General features: G+C 32.5%; 1 protein-coding gene across 2 annotated transcripts in view; it reads right to left on the minus strand.

Annotated features, from left to right (window-relative positions):
- Positions 1-12,493, minus strand: part of LOC145279938 (sarcoplasmic calcium-binding proteins I, III, and IV-like) — a 462,235-nt gene that overhangs the window by 374,229 nt on the left and 75,513 nt on the right. The gene's annotated exons all lie outside the window — the stretch shown is intronic.

The following is a 12,493-nucleotide window of genomic DNA, read 5'->3' on the forward strand; positions in this document are numbered from 1 at the left end:
CATAGATTAAACAAAAAATATTTTGCAGGGATTAAAGGGCGATTAATATGGACACAAAGACGCATTTGAAAATTGAAATATGTGATAGACAGATAGAATTTAATTCGTGCTAATTGTAGAAACCAATTAAGCAAGATTCTCTGAATATTAATTTCTACTTTAGACATCTTCAATTAATCCTTAAACTTTAGACAATTTAAAAAAATGAAAATCATGTAATACATCATGATAAAATTAGCATAACGATTTAAGACGTAAGTTTTAGTCTCATTATATCTTGAATTTTTATCTTTCTAAGAAGAGTGGTCTAAAATTAGTATCGAGGATTGTCAAGAACTGATTCGTTCTTGTAGTTGAAGATGTGCAGCTGTCATTGAGAGCAAGGTCTCATTTACTAAATATTGATTGTACATGTATTTTTATTGCTTTTTTTTGGCTGTTTAACATTGTTTTTCTAAATTTTGTCCCTTACTTTTGGACGTTCCTATTTTGAAATTAAATAAATGCTTGTTATGATTCTTTTTCTATCCTTTGCAAATGATTCAAATTTTAGTATGTTATTATGGATGATAACGACTACCAGTTGTCAAAAGTTCAGCTTTTCACAATTGTTATTTCTAATAAATATTAGGTTTTAAAATTTTGTCCCTTGATTTTGGACGCTACTGGGTATATATATATATATATATATATATATATACATGACATTAAACATTTATTTTTCATGATTACAGATGCTACTGTTTCATTCCTTACCAATCATCAATGCAAGAAGTCACGATTGCCGTTGAACATGGGATTCACCCCCAGCAAGGTACTCTGTCGACCACAAGAAGAGTTTAGTGAAATTTAACATTTATAAAATCAAATACCGGTATAAACGTTATTAAGAGCGATCTGCAGCGATCAAGTGACCGGTGAGCGTGATCTCGCACGTGTTGAGATGCATCTTTGGTTTAGTATGCTTTCTTTCGATATATATATATATATATATATATATATATATATATATATATATATATATATATATATATATACTAGCATGGGTGCCCGGAGTTGCCCGGATGTTTGGAAGTGTGTATTAAGCAAAAAAAAAAAAAAGTGGTAGTCGGAAGGCAGGCTCGAACCCGTACCGTGAAGGAGGAAAAGAACGGGGGAAAACCGTGATGTCTTTGCTGTTACAACCACCGCCAAACCGGACGTAGGTTTAAATTAAGGCTAGACAATCGAAAAGAGGGGATGACTTTCGAAAATATCGGTGAAAAAAACCGACCCCTTCCTGTAGAAAGGTGCCCTGTTAAGGTGGAAAAATTAATGTTTTAGCAACTGTTTCGCTATTTGTCGTCTGAAGGATTGAGCTTCAAAACGATACTGATCTTGTGAAAAATCGTCGCCTCTGTTGAAAGTTTTAGGCAGACCTGCAAACATACATACATACATTTATATATTCGTAGCTCAAAAGTTTTTTTGAGTTCAGACGAGCACCTGCCATGGAAATAACGATAAAACAAGGATAGGCTCGCAATGTCTCTTCTGTGGGAGAGAGGTTGCAGGGTAGAGAAAAGGGCATCCCCCACTAAGCCACGAAGTCTATTTTGTACTCTGTCAAGGAAGGATAGGTTGTTTTTAGCAGCTCCTGCCCAGATATGGCAACAGTACTACATCCTTGGACGTACTTGGCTTTTATATAGATAGAGAATTGCATCAGTAGTGAGATATCTTCTGGAGCGGTAGAAGGATCCCACCATCTTTCCAGCGACCTTGGCAACAGACTTGATGTATGTGTTCCATTTCAGATCAGGAGTAAAGGTCAAACCCAGAAGCTTGTCAAAACACGGGGCCTCACCCAGACGAGAGCCATCCATCACAATTGATGCCAGATGGGGATCAGAGCGTTGATATATACACACACACACACACACACACACACACACACACACACACACACACACACACACATATATATATATATGTGTGTGTGTGTGTGTATGTACATATGTGTGTGTGTACATATATATATATAATATATATATATATATATATATAAATTTTGATATATTTTTATGTATAGGAGTCATTCCTTTACTGATTACAAGATCATTACATATTTTACATTGAATAATGTGGGATATATTTAGTTCAGTATGGGAGTAATTACTGAGGGGGTGGTTGTTAAAATTGAAATGCCTTTCGAATTTTAACAATATCTATTAGCCATATTTCCCAAATCTCACTTTCTTTAGCGAATATGAAGTGCTTTTGGCGGGTATAAGATATGGACGCTATTTGTATTTTCCACACTAAAAAAAATGTTAGAGTTGCATGGACTTTGATTCATAGTCGTTATTCAGTATTTCTTTTTAAGACTTTTTAATGTTTCGATTTGAAACATTTTTTTAGACTCAAGACGACGTGAAGAATTTGCATTCATATTGGAATACGGCATATAGACAGAGGGTTAGGTATCATTATATCTTGGCTTAAATTTTTTGTAAGGTGTAAGGGTGGGGTTTTTATATATGTCAAACTATTATATGAATTCGGTTAATTAGTTTTGCCCGTACTGGAGCAGGTATCCTTGTAGTGCAATTCAACAGCACGGAACACAAACGTGGAATCGAAGTGTTAATCATTCTAAAATAATCGACTATTTCATTTCCAATTTATTTTGGACCAGGTGTTACATAAATGTTGAAGTGTTTCCTGCATTGATTCCCCGTTACTTTCCCCCCGTGTTTATTCAGCTGTCTTCAAGGAAAAGAAAGTTGACCGTATTAAACGAGCGAAAGGAAGATTCGAGAAACTCTAGATAAACAGAGAAAAAGCAAAACCATGACCCCCCCCCCATCTTCCCAAAAAACGAAATCGATTGTCGTCAAATGACTTTATCGACAACCAGTCATTATTAGATGTTTCTCGATACAGTTGAGTTCGGACTTGTCCAGTTAAAGAAAAGAAACGAAGCAATAATGCTTAAACTTGATTTCCACGACTTATAGACATGTTTGAAAAATACTACTTGTGAAACTGCCTAAATTAACCACCAGAGAGCACGGATGTATATATCTCTATTCATCCCTATCTCTATAGCAGGTGCATCTGTTAAACCTCCCATTTGTCTCCACGACCCTATCTATTAACCTCTTTATATATATATATATATATATATATATATATATATATATATATATATATATATAGTGGAGATGGTAATTAATAAAAACTGAAGAAAGTGCTCAATACTGTTGTAGAGCAAATATGCGTCTTATTTTTATTACCGTATCTTTCTGTTAAGTTACATTATTGTTTCAGCTACACGGCCGTTTTTTTGGCCGTCTGTAGCGTCCTCAGACGGCCAACAAAACGGCTGTGTAGCCGAAACAATAATGTAACTTAACAGAAAGATACGGTAATAAAAAATAAAACGTATATATATATATATATATATATATATATATATATATATATATATATATATATACAGTGAATGAATAAATTTGCATATACGAAACTAAAAAAAAATGCAACCACGCAAATATGTGTAATAGATTATAATTATTGATATTCTTCTCGTAAATATAGATACATTAATTATAATTAATAAATTTACTAATTATTAAATAGAACATTTTTGGCAGAATATACCAAAATTAATAGAACGTGTTAGTACGAATGGATGGGCTTAGTGACTTTATTTCTAAATTCAAAATGACGTAATGGAAATGGTATTATAAGGTATTTACAGCTTCTTTTCCAATTTTCAGATTTTAATCATGTCAAATCGCATTTTATTTCCTTTTGATTGATTGATTGATTATTGCTATTTCTTCTGATGAGTTAAGGGCAAAATAGATTAACTACTTGATATAATAATTACGTGATTGATTTTGTGCTACGAAACACGCACTGTAAGGAATTGTAAATGCAAACAGAATTAAAGGAATAAATTAGAGGATGGTCAGCACCATAAACTTTGGAATATAAACTTTTGTCATTCATTTAATATATTGCTCTGTAATTACCTTGAGCTTCTTAAATAAGGATTGGTATATATTATAAGGAAATAAAGTTGATTTCCACACACACACACACACACACACACACACACACACACACACACATACACACACACATATATATATATATATATATATATATATATATATGTGTGTCTGTGTGTGTACATATGTATATACGTGTGTGTTTTTGTCAGGTCATGTCATATGCTACTGGTACCATGTAACCCAGTACTACCTGCCTCATGGTCGGATCACCGGCGACTAAACTGGTTCCCCCACCAGACTTGTTTGGTGAGGAGGGCGGCTAGTCTCCCTGAAGGATTAAAAACAACACCTTCCAAAGGGCGAATGAGCTCTTTTTCTGGGTCAACGGCTAACTAGCACCATGTATATTTGTGTGTGTGTGTATATGTGTGTTGGGGTGGAGAGGGCTCCCGTAAGCCGCGGTGAAGGCAACCTTTCTAGGAGACGCAAATCTCTGATTTAAAAAACATAAAGCGGAAGACCAGTACCCGCATTAAGCTGGTCTGCAGTTTAACTTGTTGCTGGCTATCTTGCTCTTGCTTGTTGCTGAATCTCAACATTTTGAACCGAGAGAGAGAGAGACTTAGCTGTCGTACAAAACTAAGACTCTGTAACATCATATTTGTATAGATACTCCCACAGACATTTTGGCTCATAGATTTTAAATGTCTGAGGGAGTGGCACTCGTCTGACAAGACGTTGCAATCACCATCACGTGTGTGTGTATGCATATGAATGTTATATGTACATATATATCTATACTCCTACAACTTTTTTTATTTTTGTATATTTCTAATCATATTTAAAACCATTTTTTCTATTTATTCAAAAAGGAAATACAACTTTGTTATATATGGACCGTGGAATTGCATTCAGCTACAAAATATCTACCTTATTTTGATATTATTTTAAACAATCATTTTAATTAATCTCCGATTATTTTTTTTCAGTTTTCTCATGAGATGATCACCTTTAGTTAACTATTGCGCGTGATTATTTTCATGCAGATATTCTATATTATTTATACTTGCGTAATATTGGCGTAAAAAAGCTTATAGTAAATACAAAACTCTTTCTATATATATGCATGTATGCATATATATATATTTGTTAAAAAAAATTGCCTACCAAGCTCCTCTGTCGATTTTTGGTCTACACACATGAAACTTAATAAAGTTTCAAACCTATGCGAAACTTTATATTTAGGGTTTAGCCGAGGAAAATCCGTGTAAGTGTGAAAATTAAAAAAAAAAGAAGGAATTTGCCAGGTGAAGGTCGAACGATGGCATTACGAATATGTATGCGTAACGTAATAGCTACTGGTTCATACTTTAACTTTTAGCTTTTGCAGCAAACATGTCTTCATAGCTCAGACATTAACGTCAAAGGAAAAAGTAAATCGTAAGCTAAACGTTTTGGTTTAGGTTCAATCTATTTTTGTATATTATAAAGTTGCGATTTAAAAATAAAGAAAATATATCCATATGGATTGGGTGCATTAGCTTGAATCGAAACCGAAATAAAAACTTATGAATATATATATATATATATATATATATATATATATATATAACTTTAGTTTCTTTAGGCATAATCGAAACCGAAACCAAAACTTATGAAGAATTCTCGATAAAATTATTTATGACAAGAAATGGAAGTACATAAGAAATAAACGACCCGGATGTAAGCGTGATACAGAAAATACCACACACGCCATCGTATTAATGTATATATATATATATATATATATATATATATATATATATATATATATTATCCTCCCTACACCCAACCCCCATCCATATTAGATGACAATATTCTAATTTTGTAAACGAAATAAGAAAATGTTTTTGTGTCTTGAAATTTCAGTTTTCAAGGGTAATTCTTGGCCTGAAAACGTAATCTCCCCAGTAACGGGTGATTACAGAAACATGTATGCACATATGCAACCATCAATGTTTGTATAAATAAATTTAACATACACACACATATATATATATATATATATATATATATATATATATATAGGTGGTTTTTGTTTGATTTTTTTTTTTAACGATATTAATGTTTATGACTCCGCCTCGGAGTCACAGTGTTTTTCTTAGAAAGTCGCCCATTTTTTATTTGGACGTATTATTTATTTATTTATTATTTTTTAAAAACAGTAATCTACGGACACGCGTGTTTCGGAGCCCTACTACTCTTCAGCGTAGCTTGACTGTTGGTAGGATTCGAACCTTGGACCTTATGTATTTTCAGTCCAGCGCTCTTATCCACTCCGCTATGTTGCCATCGTTTTTATCGTTCATCTGTTTAAGTGGTTTTTGTTTTGATTTTTTTTTTTTTAAACGATAGTAATGTTTATGACTCCGCCTCGGAGAACCGGTGTTTTTCTTAGAAAGTCGCCCAATTTTATTTCGACGTATTATTTATTTATTTATTATTTTTTAAAACAGTAATCTATATAGGGTATATATATATATATATATATATATATATATATATATATATATATATATATATATATATATATATGTGTGTATATATATATATATATTATTATTAATTATATTGTATCTACCTATATGCCTATAGAAGTGAGAATGTGTGTGAGGATTCTTCTCAACTTATATACGCAACAAATTTTTTATCTACATACTTGAAAGGAAGCGTATAGGATATTCATGTATGTGAAAAAATTTAATTAGTTTTTATCTGAAAAAAAAGGGTTGTTAAGTATTCAAAATTGGAGTCATCGGATTTTTATCTGTTTGTAAACTGTTTCACGAATGAGCATAACCTATGTTAAAATAAATAGTTTATAAAGGTCTTCTTAAAGGAGGTGTCACGCAGATCTAATGGCTATCGTACTTGACTCACTGTCTTTAGATTTTGGTTTCAATCTCAGCTCGAGTATCTTTTTTACTTACAAGAAATGAACTGATTAGAAAAATGAATAATACTCGCATGCATATGTCTCAGTTTCTGTATGAACTAACATATAATATTCATGCGTATTCTTACGACCGGGCAACGCCGGACGGCCTGCTAATATATCTATAAAAGTGAGAATGTGTGTGAGGATAATTCTCAACCTATATACTCAGCAAATATTTGGTCTACAGTTTTCAGACATGTGAAAAACATTGTAATCCGTTTTTATCCGAAAAAGGCTGCTAAGGAGACAACATTTTTTTTTTAAATTGCTACGTGGCGGCGGGCAATCAGATTTTTATGTTTGCTAACTGTTTCATGAACGCGCATACGTGAATCGTTCACATTACAGATTGAAAACACTTTTTAAAGAGTGTGTCAGGTTGGGCTAATGGTTACTGTACTAAACTCACTGTCTTTAGGTTTTGGTTTCGATCTTAGCTCAAATATTTTTCTTATTACAAGAAGTCAACTGTTTATAAAAAAATACGCACATGCACATATCTCAGTTTCTGCTTGCTTTATCTCTATTATTATTCATCGGACTACTGTTCTCATTTTGGGTGAGATTTTCATGAAGTTGTGGTCGATGCAACCCCCGACCTTCTTCAGGTGTATCTTGTCGAACTCGGGAATGTTTCTGTCGAACTCGGGAATTTGGACGGAATTTCGAGCGGAACCCTTTATTTACTTCACGGGGTTAGCGTACTCTTGTTCCGTCAGCCATGACTAGATAGAGGTCCTAAGTAATTCGCAATTGTATTTTTTTCGGTCGCCCACACTGAGGATTGAACCTTCAACCTTCAGGAAAATATCACTTTTACAATTGATTTTTCCAAGTACTCTAACCACTGCGCCACGGGTCCTTGAACCAATCCTCATCTAAAAAATTCAGAAACATCTTGCTTTATCTATCTCTATTTTTTGCTCCATCGCTTTCACTCCATTTTCTATTTGCTCCTTCTTCTACATTATGTACTCTCTACATTTTTTTTCCTTGCCTTTTTCAGCCTACATTCGTGCGGCAGGTGATACTTGCCATTCGCTCAAAATACCAAACAATATTATTTTTCATCCTAGTTCATATACCTTACATTTTCTCTCTGCCTATCCCTAAACTTTGACCATCACAAGACAACGTCCTTATTATTTGCCTCCTCCCCAGCCCTCGTAAACTCCTCTACTACTAATTTTCATCTCCTATTCGAACTTCCTTGCCCAAGATACTCTCCGTTCCTATTTAGTGCCACACTCTCCCCGCCTCCTGCTGTAAGTTGAACTCTCCCATCCGACTCATGTCCAAGATTCAACAGCCAGTTTTTCAACCCACATTTAAGCTTCTGTGGAGCTAAATGCATCTCATTTCCAGGCTGGCAAAACGGTAAGAATGGATAAGGTTCGTTTTCATACATTCCGAAGCATTACGCAGATGAAAATGGCAGTTGTAACGCACTGATGGATACGTACGCTAACCATCTCGATGACCCTTGACCCAGTCGATGTGTGCGTCGGTGTGATCCGTTTGTGTCAGTTTATAGAAAAGTCTCCTTTACATCTGGAGAAACATTAGATATTCCTTTGGAAGGCCGCCGGGGTGTTTTCTTTCGTTTTGTCTTCTTTTCGTTCTTTCTTTCTTGCATTTTCTTTCTCTACTTTGTCCTTTCTTTTTTTAAATTCTTTCTTTTATTCATTTTTCTACATCTGTTATTGCTGTATACATTATTTTTTAGACCGTTCTTTTATTTCTTATTCCTTTTTGTCTATCATTTACACATTTTGAGTCTTTATTTCCATTCTTTCCTTCTTTAATATGTGTTTTCCTTTTTTTCCTTTCTATTTTTCTTCAATTCGTTTTTTCATCGTTTCCTCTTTTAGTTCATTCATTCTTTTTATTAGTTTCTTTTGAGTTCTTTATTCCATTAGTTCTTTTTTTATTTTATTTCGTTAAGTCACACTTTCATTCATGTCTATATATACATATATTTATTCAGTTGTATTAAATACAAATGTCTTACTTGTTATGTCTGTGACAAATCCATTATATTTCGGGGAAAATTCCCCTTTTCAAATAGTGGACGTGACAGATCGATTCAAAACATGATGGACCGGAAAATGAATTGAATGGCTATGTGGAGCCTCGGAGCAAATGAAAGGAGAGGGTTATATATACATATATGTGTGTACTTATTGATTTTTAAATCTCCATTTGTTTTCGTCTTCTCTCACCAACACCGACTATATCTCATTCCTCACATTGTGATAGCCTTCTAAATCTCTACTACATACCTATCCCACACAATGCTTCAAGCAAACTACATATCAATTCTCTCTCTCTCTCTCTCTCTCTCTCTCTATATATATATATATATATATATATATATATATATATATATATATATATGTGTGTGTGTATATACATATAACCTTGGAGGTGTTTTAATCTTTAAAAGTATACTACGAAAAAATTCATTTAATTTTAATATTTTTTATAATTTGTTAGAAAACTGCTTAGTCAGTAAGTCATTTAATCTCCTATTATTATAGTAAGTCATTTAATATATTTATACTAGACTACCTGTGACCCGTTGGGTCAGTATGTTATATTAGCTATGGAATTCAGGTATGAGCGTGACACTTGTGACGTAAAGAAAATTGGGATTTTTTTTTTGACATAACAGAAACTTTTCTATGAAAGTATATTAAAATGAAAAATCGCGGACGGATCACTCAAACATGAAAAAAAAAAATCCTCCCTATTTGTGTAAAGTTACTTATTTTCCGAATAATCGCTTAAAAATCGAAAATTAAACATGATTTTCCTACGAATTGAACGCCGACGAAAGTCATTTAGCAGCAAGAACGCACATGAACCTACCGATGAGAAATATAAGAATGAAAAACCCATATTGGAATCCTTCAACCAAGTTATAGAAACTTAAAATCTAAAAAAAGTAATCAATAAAACCTGAAGCAAAAAAAGAAACAACTAAATAAATAAAATAAAATAAAACTAATGTTGAAACAGATTAGTAAATGTGTCAACAAATTCACCGTTCTCACACAACTATTTTTTATCTAGAAATGTAAACAAAAAAAAAAGAAAGGAAGGAAGAAAGGAAAAGGGACGGATAAAAAGTAGTAGCAGCAGTTGTAGTCGTGGCTTTACTGCAATTGTTCTTATGTTTGTCAACGGGTTAAAGTTATTTAGTTGTAAGAAAAAAGCGACAGTACAGTTGTAATAAAGAATAGTTGCAAAACACCCCCACTCTTCCCATGTTAAATAATAACAAGTACTTTATCCACTGCACCACGGGTCCTTGCTAAGTACAAAGTAGTCCGAAGAATGCAAATAATTCGAATCGTTCTCGCTTTCTTGACGTCACATAACTTTTACACTTACGTATGTTTTCATTTTCTTTAGACCATGCTTTGTCTCTGTATAATTTTACAACAAAATATCAAAATCTCATTATTTGTGTAAAATAGATAGCATTGATTAGCTAGATCCGTCTTTTACCAATTTATCTCTAGATGCAATAGGGAAAACGAGTATTTATAATTATCCACATTCTAATTTATTATTAATTCTTAATAAACATATTTTTACACAAGTAACTATAAAGACAATGTATGATGCGTTTTACTATAAATAATCCCATTTATATATTCCTAACGGAACCTGTGGAAATTTCACAGCGGACACTTTCATATATAATATATTGATGTTGGCATTCTTTGGATGTTCAACGTAAATGGAGACGCCCTGATATTATTGCAGCTCTTTTATTAAAAATGCAACAAGATTTATTCAAGCTAGAAGTTTCTTCTGCCTAGCGCGCTCGTAAAATACGCGTAAATATCAAATTTTAATTCATCCAGATTTCGTATATATTATTATAAAGTCAATGTTCTATCGATTCTTATTTCCTATAAAATAAAATGACTCCAGACATCCCCCTCGGTTCGAAACAACAGATGCCACATACAAATTCAATACATCTAGCCGAATGCCCACTATGTTGCTTTCGAACATTATCATAGACTCCTCCTTTCTTGTTAATGAAATGTCGCATTGCATCTGACGAGCAACAAGATCACAATCGCAACATCTTTAGAGGATGAAGTCCTTATTTTTCTGTTTAAATATTTAGTCATACCACCGCTCCTATATATATATATATATATATATATATATATATATATATATATATATATATATATATATAGAGAGAGAGAGAGAGAGAGAGAGAGAAAGACAGAGAGAGAGAGAGAGAAAGAGAGAGATAACATAATCTTTTCTATTTCCGTTTCAGAAATAATAAACTCTCCTTCGCCAAAATCCGTCCATTCTGATGGGCTGAGCTCTGAAAATTCTCATATTCCGGAATTCAATTATTCGCTTTATGAACGAACGCTTAGTAACATTATTATATGGCGTCTCTAGGAGACATATTTTCGACATCTAAGACTTAAAACTAATTTCTTTTCACATAAACACACTGCGCGTCCACTGGTGATGTTTCACAAGTATGCATTACATATGTATTTATACATTGAGAAGTCCAAATATTTATGACTTTTATATTAATTTTTTTCCTAAAAATTAATATAACAAAACGCCATCGTCTTTTAAAGAAATAAAACAAACTTTTTTGCTAACTAAATTGAAGAGGTTAGCTCCCACATATTTGCGTTTTGCTTTATTATGCTGATAAATAAATACGGGAATTTATTGAACAATATAAAACATATATTTTTTTGCTAACAATAGTATTTACGCTGCATATTCCTTTATTAATATTCCTTAATGTTTTTATTTATCGGAACAAATCATTAGCAAATATACTCGATTATTTCTAAACTAAACTTTTCAATATATAACAACGGATTGAAATGTTTTCCACGTGTCTGAATCCCCTATATACCAAATTTCACGTCTTTAGATAAAAAAATCCGTTGAGTATGTAAATTGAGAAATGTTCTCGAACACATAATACTTTATATATCTATATATTAATACAATAGCGTGTCTGTTATTTTCTGTGTCACGCTTACATCCGGGTCGTTAATACTTATATACTTCCATTTCTTGTAATAAACAATTTTACCAAGAATTCTTCATAAGTTTTGGTTTCGGTTCCGATTATAGCTGATGGCACTCAAGTCGTCTATTTGTTTTTTTATAAATAATTTTATTAAGAATTCTTTATAATTTTGGTTTCGGTTTCGATTATAGCTGAGGACACTTAAGTTATCTATTTTTTTTATAAATAATTTACCAAGAATTCCTCATAAGTTTTGGTTTCAGTTATTGCTAATGACACTCCAATAACCTATTTAAAAAAAAAAATTATCAAGAATTTTTCGCAAGTCTTGGTTTTCGTTTCGCTGATGGCACCTTAGAAATATTTTATTTTATAAATAATTTTATCAAGTTTGGATTTCAATTTCGATTATAGGTTAAGGAACTAAAATTATATATATATATATATATATATATATATATATATATATAT

The sequence above is a fragment of the Euprymna scolopes genome, chromosome 7, assembly GCF_053919585.1.
Source record: "Euprymna scolopes isolate OS-2025 chromosome 7, ASM5391958v1, whole genome shotgun sequence".
Lineage (NCBI taxonomy): Eukaryota > Metazoa > Mollusca > Cephalopoda > Sepiida > Sepiolidae > Euprymna > Euprymna scolopes.